This window comes from Lipotes vexillifer, unplaced genomic scaffold (assembly GCF_000442215.2).
Source record: "Lipotes vexillifer unplaced genomic scaffold, Lipotes_vexillifer_v1.1 scaffold1002, whole genome shotgun sequence".
Classification (NCBI taxonomy): Eukaryota; Metazoa; Chordata; class Mammalia; order Artiodactyla; family Lipotidae; genus Lipotes; species Lipotes vexillifer.
This window is the reverse complement of record NW_006796766.1, coordinates 564,761-573,776: the sequence shown is the minus strand read 5'-3', so window position 1 is coordinate 573,776 and position 9,016 is coordinate 564,761. Positions and strand designations below refer to the sequence as shown.

At 49.4% G+C, this 9,016-nt stretch overlaps 1 protein-coding gene across 4 annotated transcripts in view; it reads right to left on the bottom strand.

Annotated features, from left to right (window-relative positions):
* ATXN7L1 (ataxin 7 like 1) overlaps positions 1 to 9,016 on the bottom strand; it is a 245,187-nt gene that overhangs the window by 65,895 nt on the left and 170,276 nt on the right. Inside the window, exon 1 of one of the 4 annotated variants that reach the window (XM_007468979.1) lies at positions 916 to 1,029. The exons of the other annotated variants lie outside the window; for them this stretch is intronic. The gene's annotated coding sequence lies outside the window, so the exon portion shown is untranslated. Of the gene's footprint in view, positions 1 to 915; positions 1,030 to 9,016 lie in introns of those variants that run through there. 4 annotated transcript variants of the gene reach the window in all.

Below are 9,016 nucleotides of genomic sequence, written 5' to 3'. Positions count from 1 at the left end.
TCTTTCCCTCTGCTCCCTTTTTTTTAGGAGCAGAAGGTCTGAATTATTTCGGTGAAAACACAGCTTTTCACAAGATTGAAGACCAACCATCACCACCATACAAACGAAAACCAAGGGTAGGAAGGAGTCTAAAATACAGCAAGGGTCTATTTCGCTACTATCAGCTACTTGCTGGGGACACCGAGTTAGCCCCCGGCTGTGCGCGAGTGGGCGTGAGCCCTCCCTCGGTCTCCCCGCGGGCACACAGGAAACCAACCCCGCTAGAAACCAGGCCAGGTGCGCTGCCAATCGTGCTCGGGCGCCGCCAGTCCGCCAGCTGGCCGGCCACCAGCGTGGACTCAGGGACCACTGTGTGCACACACCGGACCGAGGACCATCCGCGAAGAGTAAAGAAGGAAAAACCACAAGTTGCCAGTTTCCAGCAATTTTTGAAGTTTGAGTGAAAGAGACCCGAAACATTGCTTAGCACCGCTTGCATATAAAAATGACCAAGAAAAATCAGTAGCGAGTAGATAAATGCATCAAGTGTGTTTGGAGCTGCACGTAAGTGCAGAGAAGTGGAGGGGATGAGCTGGTCAGGTTCCGTGCAGCTGCTTCCCGGGGCTAGGAGAGGTGTGCTAGAAAATTTTCCACTCCACTCCTCCCCAGGCCCCCAGGCTGGCGCCTCCAGAAGGCCTGTCCAAAATAGACGGGTCCCCAACCCAGCCTCCTACTCCTGACCCTTTCCCAGGCAGCAACTCTCCCCGCTCCGCCTCAGCCCTGTCTCAGCGCCGGCCCACAGCCCAAGGGCACCGCCTAAGCTCCACCTCGGACTTGCTGAATGGATCGTGGGCTGACAGCACGCTCTGCTTGCCGTGACCTGGGCCCAGCCCCACGCCATCCTGTGTGGCAAGCGTGCCCTGTGCTCACACTTACACATCCCAGGGAGACAGCCTCGCTGTTTGGATAAGGGGGCTGAGCCAGTGACACGCTGGGCAGCGCAACTCGTGGGAGCCGTTTCCTGGCTCCTGGCTGAGGGCCCTGGCCAGTCAGAACGCACCGCTTCCCCTTTAAGAGAGCACGCCCAGATGCGATTAGGGAAAGGCAGAAAGAAAAGCCCGGAAAGACCAGGGTCGTATCCCGAATTTGGCAGATGAACTTGGGCGCGCGGGTGCTGGGAGGGATAAATTAGGAGTTTGGGACTAACAGATACACACTACTATATGGAAAAGAGATAACCAACAAGGACCTACTGTATAGCACAGGGAACTATACTCGATATTTTGTAATAACCTATAAGGGAAAATAATCTGAAAAAGAACACACACACACACACACACACGGATCTGAGCAGCCACTGTATGGGAAGGGTCAGGGCCTTCCTGCAGCCCGACTGCACGATGGCCCCTGCAGGCTTCCCCGGGGACCAGGCTGAGGCCAGGGGCACACGCAGCCTGCAGGGGCCTCAAGCCTTTCTGCTTCCTTTTCCCTCAGGGCCTGTCTGCCCTGATGGGCAGAGTCCACTGCAATACCCAGCACTATGCTTTGGAGAGAGTAGAGACGTCATTATAAAGACTGAAAATTACTTTTGTGGGACATTTTAAGTATGAATTCAAGCGGAGAGTTTTCATTCATTCCTTATATTTAGAAAGTTTATTCCCTGATCTTGGCAAGGGATAGTAGATTTGTGGGGAGGGGGGATATCTAAAAAAGACAATGGGTCCCAAAAGGCCACATGCTGTATGATTCCATCGGCACAAAATAGCCAGCATAGGTAAATCCATAGAGACAGAAAGCAGATTAGTGACTGCCAGGGGCTAGGGAAGCAGGGGGTGGGGAGTGACTGTTTAAGGGGTACAGGGTCTCCTTTGGGGGTGATGAAAGCATTTTGGAACCAGGCAGAGGTGACGGTTGCACAACATTGTGAACAGACTGAGCGCTAAATTACAATTCAACTGAGCATGCCCCCTGCACTCAACACCACCAGAGGGGTGGGCAAAACACCTAGGCCACCCCTCTGGCCTGACCCCTGGACACACCCCTACCCTCACCCCATATAAGAAACAAGCGAGCGGGCAAGCAAGGGAACCTGTTGCTTGATCTAGTCCCCCCCTGCTGCAGCAGGGGTCTCAATAAAGCCTTGCCTGAAAAAAAAAATGACAATTCAATGCTTTAAGATGATTAATTTTGTTATGTGAATTTCACCTCCATTAAAAAAACCCCAGCAGTTTAGTGTGTTTCAGGTATTTTTATTTTCTTTTATCTTCTACTAGGATCTCTCCTATGTTTCATCCAACATTTCTTTGTAAAACCTGCCTGTTACCTGATAAATCTTAAGTTAACCCTGGCGGAACAGTATACGCCTTTTAATAAGGAAAAATAAAAACAAACCCCTAAGAGATAAAAGCTTTCCAGGACTCAGAAGTTAGCCTCTACTGGAGAATTTCGGACTATGGGAAGATGGCATCATCTCAGACCATGGCACGTAAACTGGGCAGTGCTAACTTGGCCTTTGTAAGGCCGTCTCGGGTTGGGACCATCTCCAGCAGCTTGATCATATAACCAAAGCCAGAGACAGGGAGTCTCCCATGGGAGAATTATTCAAGGAGAACATGATTTTGGGTCTCTGGCTTCGGGCTTCCTTTTCCCCTGTCGCAGAGAGAGTTTCTTCCCAGAATCTAGCACAATCAGTTTCTGGCTGGGAAAGGGCTATACGGCTTGGCGAAGCAGGACTGGTTTCTCCAATTCCATTTCTTTGGAATGGAGCCAGTGAGGATGAGGGGGTGTGACTCGCCCACCCACCCAACCCAGCCCTACGGAGAGGGCTGGAGACAGGGTAAGGCTGTGCGCTCTATCCTCCAGACTCTAGGCAAGAGGGTCAAGGGCTCATGGGCACACTTCCCCTGCTCAGGGGACTGTCAAGAGGAGGCCTGCTGAATGTTGCAATACCCAGAGGAAGCACAGATGAAAGGACAGGCCCTGTGGCCCAGGAGCCTGCGTCTTTCCAGAGACAGCTGTGAGCAACTTTCCTAGTATCTGTTTGCTGAGAGTTCCAGGATGGCCTGGGGGACAGAGATGTGCACGGCTTCCATATGGGGGCCAGCTCTCCCAGAGCCCTCTGGTCCTGGTGAACTACCTTCCCTTACCTCCTTCACTGTCCTCTCCTCATCTCAGGTGCCTGGTAATAAGTAGGTGGACTAGGTTTTCAGCAAACAGATGGCTTAATAAGATGGGGACTTCCCTGGCGCTCCAGTGGTTAAGACTCCGCACTTCCACTGCAGTGGGGGCGGGTTTGATCCCTGGTTGGGGAACTAAGATCCCGCCTGCCGCGTGGGGTGACCAAAAGAAAAGAAAAGAAGAAAAGAAAAGAAGATGCAATATCTATACTGCTCTGGCATCTGAGGAGCCGCAAGTTTAGAACCTTAATGCTAAACACAAAAACAGGCAGGCTCAACCCAATTAAAAAATGGGCAAAGTACTTGAACAGACATTTTTTCAAAGAAGATAATCACATGAAATGATGATCAACATCATTAGTCATCAGGGAAACGCAAATCAAAACCACACGATACCACTTCACACGTACTAGGATGGCTACGTATATAAAAAACAACAACCAAGAAAGCCCCCAAGTGGAAAATAAGAAGGGTTGCCGAGGATGTGGAGAGACTGGAACCTTTGGACACATTCCGTGGGAATGTAAAATGGTGCAGCCTCTACGGAAAACAGTACGGTGGTTCCTCAGAAAATTAAACGTGGAATCACCGCATGATCTTGCAATTCTTCTCCTAGGGTACACACCCAGAAGAACTGAAACAAATCCCTGTATGTGAATGTTCACAGCAGCACTATTAGCTATAGCCAAAAGGCAGAAACAACCCAAGTATCCATCAGTGGATGAATAAATAAACAAATCGTGGTATATACAGGACACTGGACAATTATTCAGCCATGAAAAGGAGCAAAGTACTGATACATGGCACAACATGGATGAACCTAGAAAACATTATGCAAATGAAAGAAACCAGGCACAAAAAGTCACATATTATATGAATTCTATTTATATGAAATGTCCAGAATAGGTAAATCTACAGAGACAGAAAGCAGACTGGTGGTTGCCAGGGACCGAGGGGACGGAGAGGGGGAAATAACTGCTTAACGGGTATGAGGTTTTATTTTGGAGTGATGAAACTTCTGGAACTAGACAGAAGTGGTGGTTGCACAACACCGTAAATGTACTCAATGCCACCCAGTTGTTCACTTTAAGATGGTTAGTTTTATGTTGTATGTGTTTCATCTCAAAAACAAAAAAACCCAAAACTCTGCAAAAAGTAAGGGCCAAAACAATCCACAAACAGAACAATCAGTTTCAGAATAACTGAGACTCACCTTCAAAAGCCTTCTTGGAATCACTTAAAGGAAATAATCTTTAAGTTAAGGTAACTAAGGCGACCAGTAGGAGAGAGCAGATAGGCACTCACTCCAAGTCGGAAGTCCCTAAACATGGCTGATTCAGGTCCACAAAGAAGCGTTAATTTGTCTTGAACAGACAGCTGCTCCCACCACCCCACACAAGGGCGCACGAAGGCTGCCCTAGCCACTTACAGATGGGACTCAGGCACAGCTCCCCTCTGCCAGCCCCCTCATTCCTGATACAGCCATCATTTCCACCACAGGGGCTCAGGTCTTAGACCATGAGGTTGGGACAGAGTCACAGACTCCCAAAGAGCAAGAAGAAACCCCACAGGTAATCATTCTCTGCTACCCGCTGCTGGCTCCTTCCAGGGCTGTTAGCCTCTTCGGAGCCGTAGCCAAGGGGCCACCCAGCCTGGCTTCTCCACTGCAGGCCCCGAGCTCTCCAAGTTCACAGCAGGCCAGAAAGCACCACCGCTGGACAGTCTCCCCTACGTGAGCTGCTCTGTGATGCCCGCACGTCCATCCCATTTCTGCCCTGTGGGGGTCACCTTGAACCAGTCCAGTTTCCCTTCCATGGGACACCTTGCCAAATGTTTGTTCCCCGAAACCTCTTTCTCTGGGATAAATACTCCCAGACATCTTTTAAAATCATTCCTCACAAAAGGTCATTTTCGCTATTCTCCTGATCTCTGACTGTGCTTTCTAAACTGTGCCACTCAGAAGGGAGAACATCACAGGTGAAGTCTGGGCAGCTCCCGGCTGTCTGTCCTGGGTATCATTCTCCTGTTAAGGCCACTAGACATCCAAGCTAGATTTCTTATTTCTTTTTTATTTATTTATTTTATTTTGGGCTGCGTTGGGTCTTCATTGCTGCGAGTGGGCTTTCTCTAGTCGCAGCGAGCGGGGGCTACTCTTTGTTGCGGTGCGCGGGCTTCTCATTGCGGTGGCTTCTCATGTTGCGGAGCACAAGCTCTAGGCACGTGGGCTCAGTACTTGTGACTCGCGGGCTCTAGCGCGCAGGCTCAGTAGTTGTGGCGCACGGGCTTAGTTGCTCCACGGCATGTGGGATCTTCCCAGATCACGGATCGAACCCGTGTCCCCTGCATTAGCAGGCGGATCCTTAACCACTGCGCCACCAGGAAAGCCCTCGATTTCTTATTTCTGAGGGCTGCATCACCCCCGAGTCTTAATTCACATGCTTTACTGCCAAGCTGCTTATCCACAGGCGTCCTTTACAAATGTCATCTGGTCGGAGTCAGTCCACTGCTCTGGCCTGGGGAGATCTTTCTGGACTCTGACTCATTAATATAACTCTTCTTCCTCCTAAGTCTACTGCTTGAAAACTTGGATAATCCTGCCACTAATGCTATTCTTCTTCCAAATCCTCCCTTATAATGTGGAAGGGGACAGGGCCAAGCGTGCGACTCGATCTATCCCCCAGGGTGACAGCGACCTGTGAACAGTACTCCAGAGGTGTGACTCTACTGAGCCACCTGCCATTCAGGGCAGGTGTGTCACTTGGCCCACACTTCATCTTCACTGGTACGGATCCCATGGATGACTAACAAATGAGGCTGACAACAGCCCTCCTGCTACCAGTGGTTGAGGGACTAAAAGTAAAGCTCTTAGCAGTGCCTTGCACACGGTAGGCAATCAAATGTGCCTTTATAACTGACAAGAAATACAATAATAGAAGAAAACCGGTTTTCCAACTCCCAAACTACCCTCCTTACTGGCAACCAAGTATAGACACTAGGCAGCTGAAATCGATACAAAAAGAACCTGTGCCCAAGGGCTGATGTCTGAATCCCCACACCCTCCTCCCAGAATCTCCATGCTCTGAGGTTAATAATACCACCCTTCCAAGGCTATAGGAAGGAGTCAATGAGATCAGGCATGTGAAAGAGGTTTAAAAGTTGAGTCAGGCTATGCAAACAAAAAAGAAAAGTATTATGATTATTACTGTTATAAATCTCTCCAAGATACCACTTCCACTAGCAGAAACCTGCCAGTTCAGCCAAGGAAAAACCTACAGATGCACTCAGGCTGCCAGAAGGCAGGTCTTCCAGCTCAGAGCAGCTGAACTCCTGCAAAGCAACTTCCCTTTCCCAAGGATGGCAGGATTGAGAGGGTTTGACCAATTCAAATGCAAAAGCCCGAGGGCGAGGATGACTGGGAAACTTTTCAGTATTCACTGCCATCCCTTTCCAACACAAAGGCCTGTGGGTTCCCTTCATGGCTCTTCATTCACTCTGGCCACGAGGTTATCTATACAGTGGGATGGGGGCACCCGTAGTCACTGCTAGCTGAGAGGCACACAATCCGACACACACCTCCAACTTGAGGCCTTCAAAAGGTGAGTCTCCAATCCCATCCCAGCCTGACAGGAGGAGGAAAAGGGGAGTGTAACAGGGGCCCCATCCATAGGAGCAGATTGGAATCAAATCAGAACAAAGAGTTTCTTAACCTCTGCGTTGCAGCTGGTGCATCCAGTTTGGATGGGGCACTGAGAAGGCGAAGGTCTGATGGATAATGTGCGTGCCGGAGCTTGGGCTCCCCAGCTCCACCGTGCAGGCTGAGCCCCCATCCCTTCTTTATACTGGGACCAAAGGGCTCGACCTGTCCCCACCAGCTCGGGGGGCTACTGTGAGAAAGCACAGAGCACGCTCTAACTGTGGAAGACCGAAAACAAGCCTCATCGTTATTCTCTGCAAGGTCAGAGGAGACCAAAAAACGACACAAAATACAAAATAAACCACCTCACTTTATATAGATTACAGAAACATGGAGGAGAAAAAGAAATCCACTCATGGCAGCCCTGGGCAGTGAGAATTATGCCACGCCTCGGCCTAGGTCACATTTACCACCTTGGAAATTTCCATTTCGACTGTCCATTGTCATTTCATGTGTAAGTTGGTGATGCTGGGGGGCGGGGTGGGTAGTGCTGAAGTTTGGACCTGTCAGGGAGGGACCCACATACCTGGATCAGGGGAGACTCCCTACTCAGAAGGCCTTTCACAAGGCCCAGATGATGGGCCTTTTCGATTTGTTTGGTTTAAAATATTTAAGCCGAGGCACAGTGAAGTGTCTCATTTACGACGTTCTTCCTGGACCATTAGACGGGGATTCCACACTCCTCACGCTGATGAACGTGCTACTTAGCCATGCAAATTCCGGGAGCGCAGACACGGAGATGGGAGGTGCTCAAGGTATGCTCTCAAGGGCCGATTTAATTACACAGCCATTCAGCGGGCAAAGCAGACCAATTTTTAGCCAACTGTTCTGGTAAATATTATGGGAAGCCCTTTCATAGAGTGCTAGTGATTTCGATCGTGCCCGGCTTTAGTTCTCATGCAAACATGCACGCGGTCCCCAAAGATGCTACCGCCAGAGCCAGAAAAATCAAACAGACTTTAGCCAATATTAGCCAATATGCTATCTTGCCGTTGAATATTATTATTTCCTTTTAGTACTATAAACCCTTCAGTATCACTGTCATTTACGTGAGGACAAACTGGAAAACCCACTCACTTTCCAGCGACCGGCCTTCCTCTGCCCCTCCCCCACGCTCTCGGCAAGTCCCGCCGCCCGGCTTCTGGGCCGGCTGCACTGCTCCCCAGGGTTGGACAAAACCACCACCACGAACCCATTTCGGACGTTTGAAACAATACCCAATCACTGCATCCATTCTCCCAGAGCGTCCCAGAGGAAATGGCATCATTACTTTCATTTTACTCCGTTTGTGACCAACCAAAAGCAAACAACACGGCCTGAGACAATTATCAGGGTATCTGATGTCGGCAGCTGGAGAGTACGCTCGGGAATGTTATCAAATGACCTCGCGGAGAAATTAATTTTCAAGAGCTAAAATAACCTTCTGCTGCACATGCCCGGCCGTTTCTCTAAATGCAGAAACGGATTTCACTTTCAGCAGTTAGAAAACTCTCAGGCATGCCCATTTTTTCAAAAAAGTCTATAAATAACCCAGGATCAGCAAAATTTATGCAAAACATCCTGCTAGAAGAAATGTAAACTAAAACCACTTACAGAGAGACTCGGGCTGCCAACTTAATCTGATTCTACGACGACTGTAAACACGTTGCACTTTTGGAACCTGAAGCGATCCATATTAGCACGGATGCCATCACAGAAAAGAAAAAGAAAAAAAAGGAAGCAACCGCCCCCTTCCCACACTAAACAACAACAAAAGCCCGGCCCCCAAACAGAGCACCGTGATTCGGGGTTCGGGGTTCTGCACGGTCCAGGACCCGACGGCTGACCAGCTGAAGTCAGTACCAGCTTGCACACGCCAACTGTTTTGACTACAGGCACTTGTTAAACACAGAGTTTCAGGTCCTACCAGTTGGACACCAGAAGTTCATAGAACTGACCCAGTGCCAAGAACAACAAGCCCAGAAAGCGAAACGGCCGCCTCGTGCGCCGTAGTTTTTGTTAACTGTTTATGCAAGCCCCAGAGCAACTGGGTAACAATTAAGAAGACAACCAAACTTAAATAACAAAAGCAGATTACCACCTTGAAGGAAATGTAGATGTTGGCAGATAAAGGTCAGACTTCAACCGAGTTTACTGGTGGGGTGGGGGGTTTTCGGAGAGAACCGGC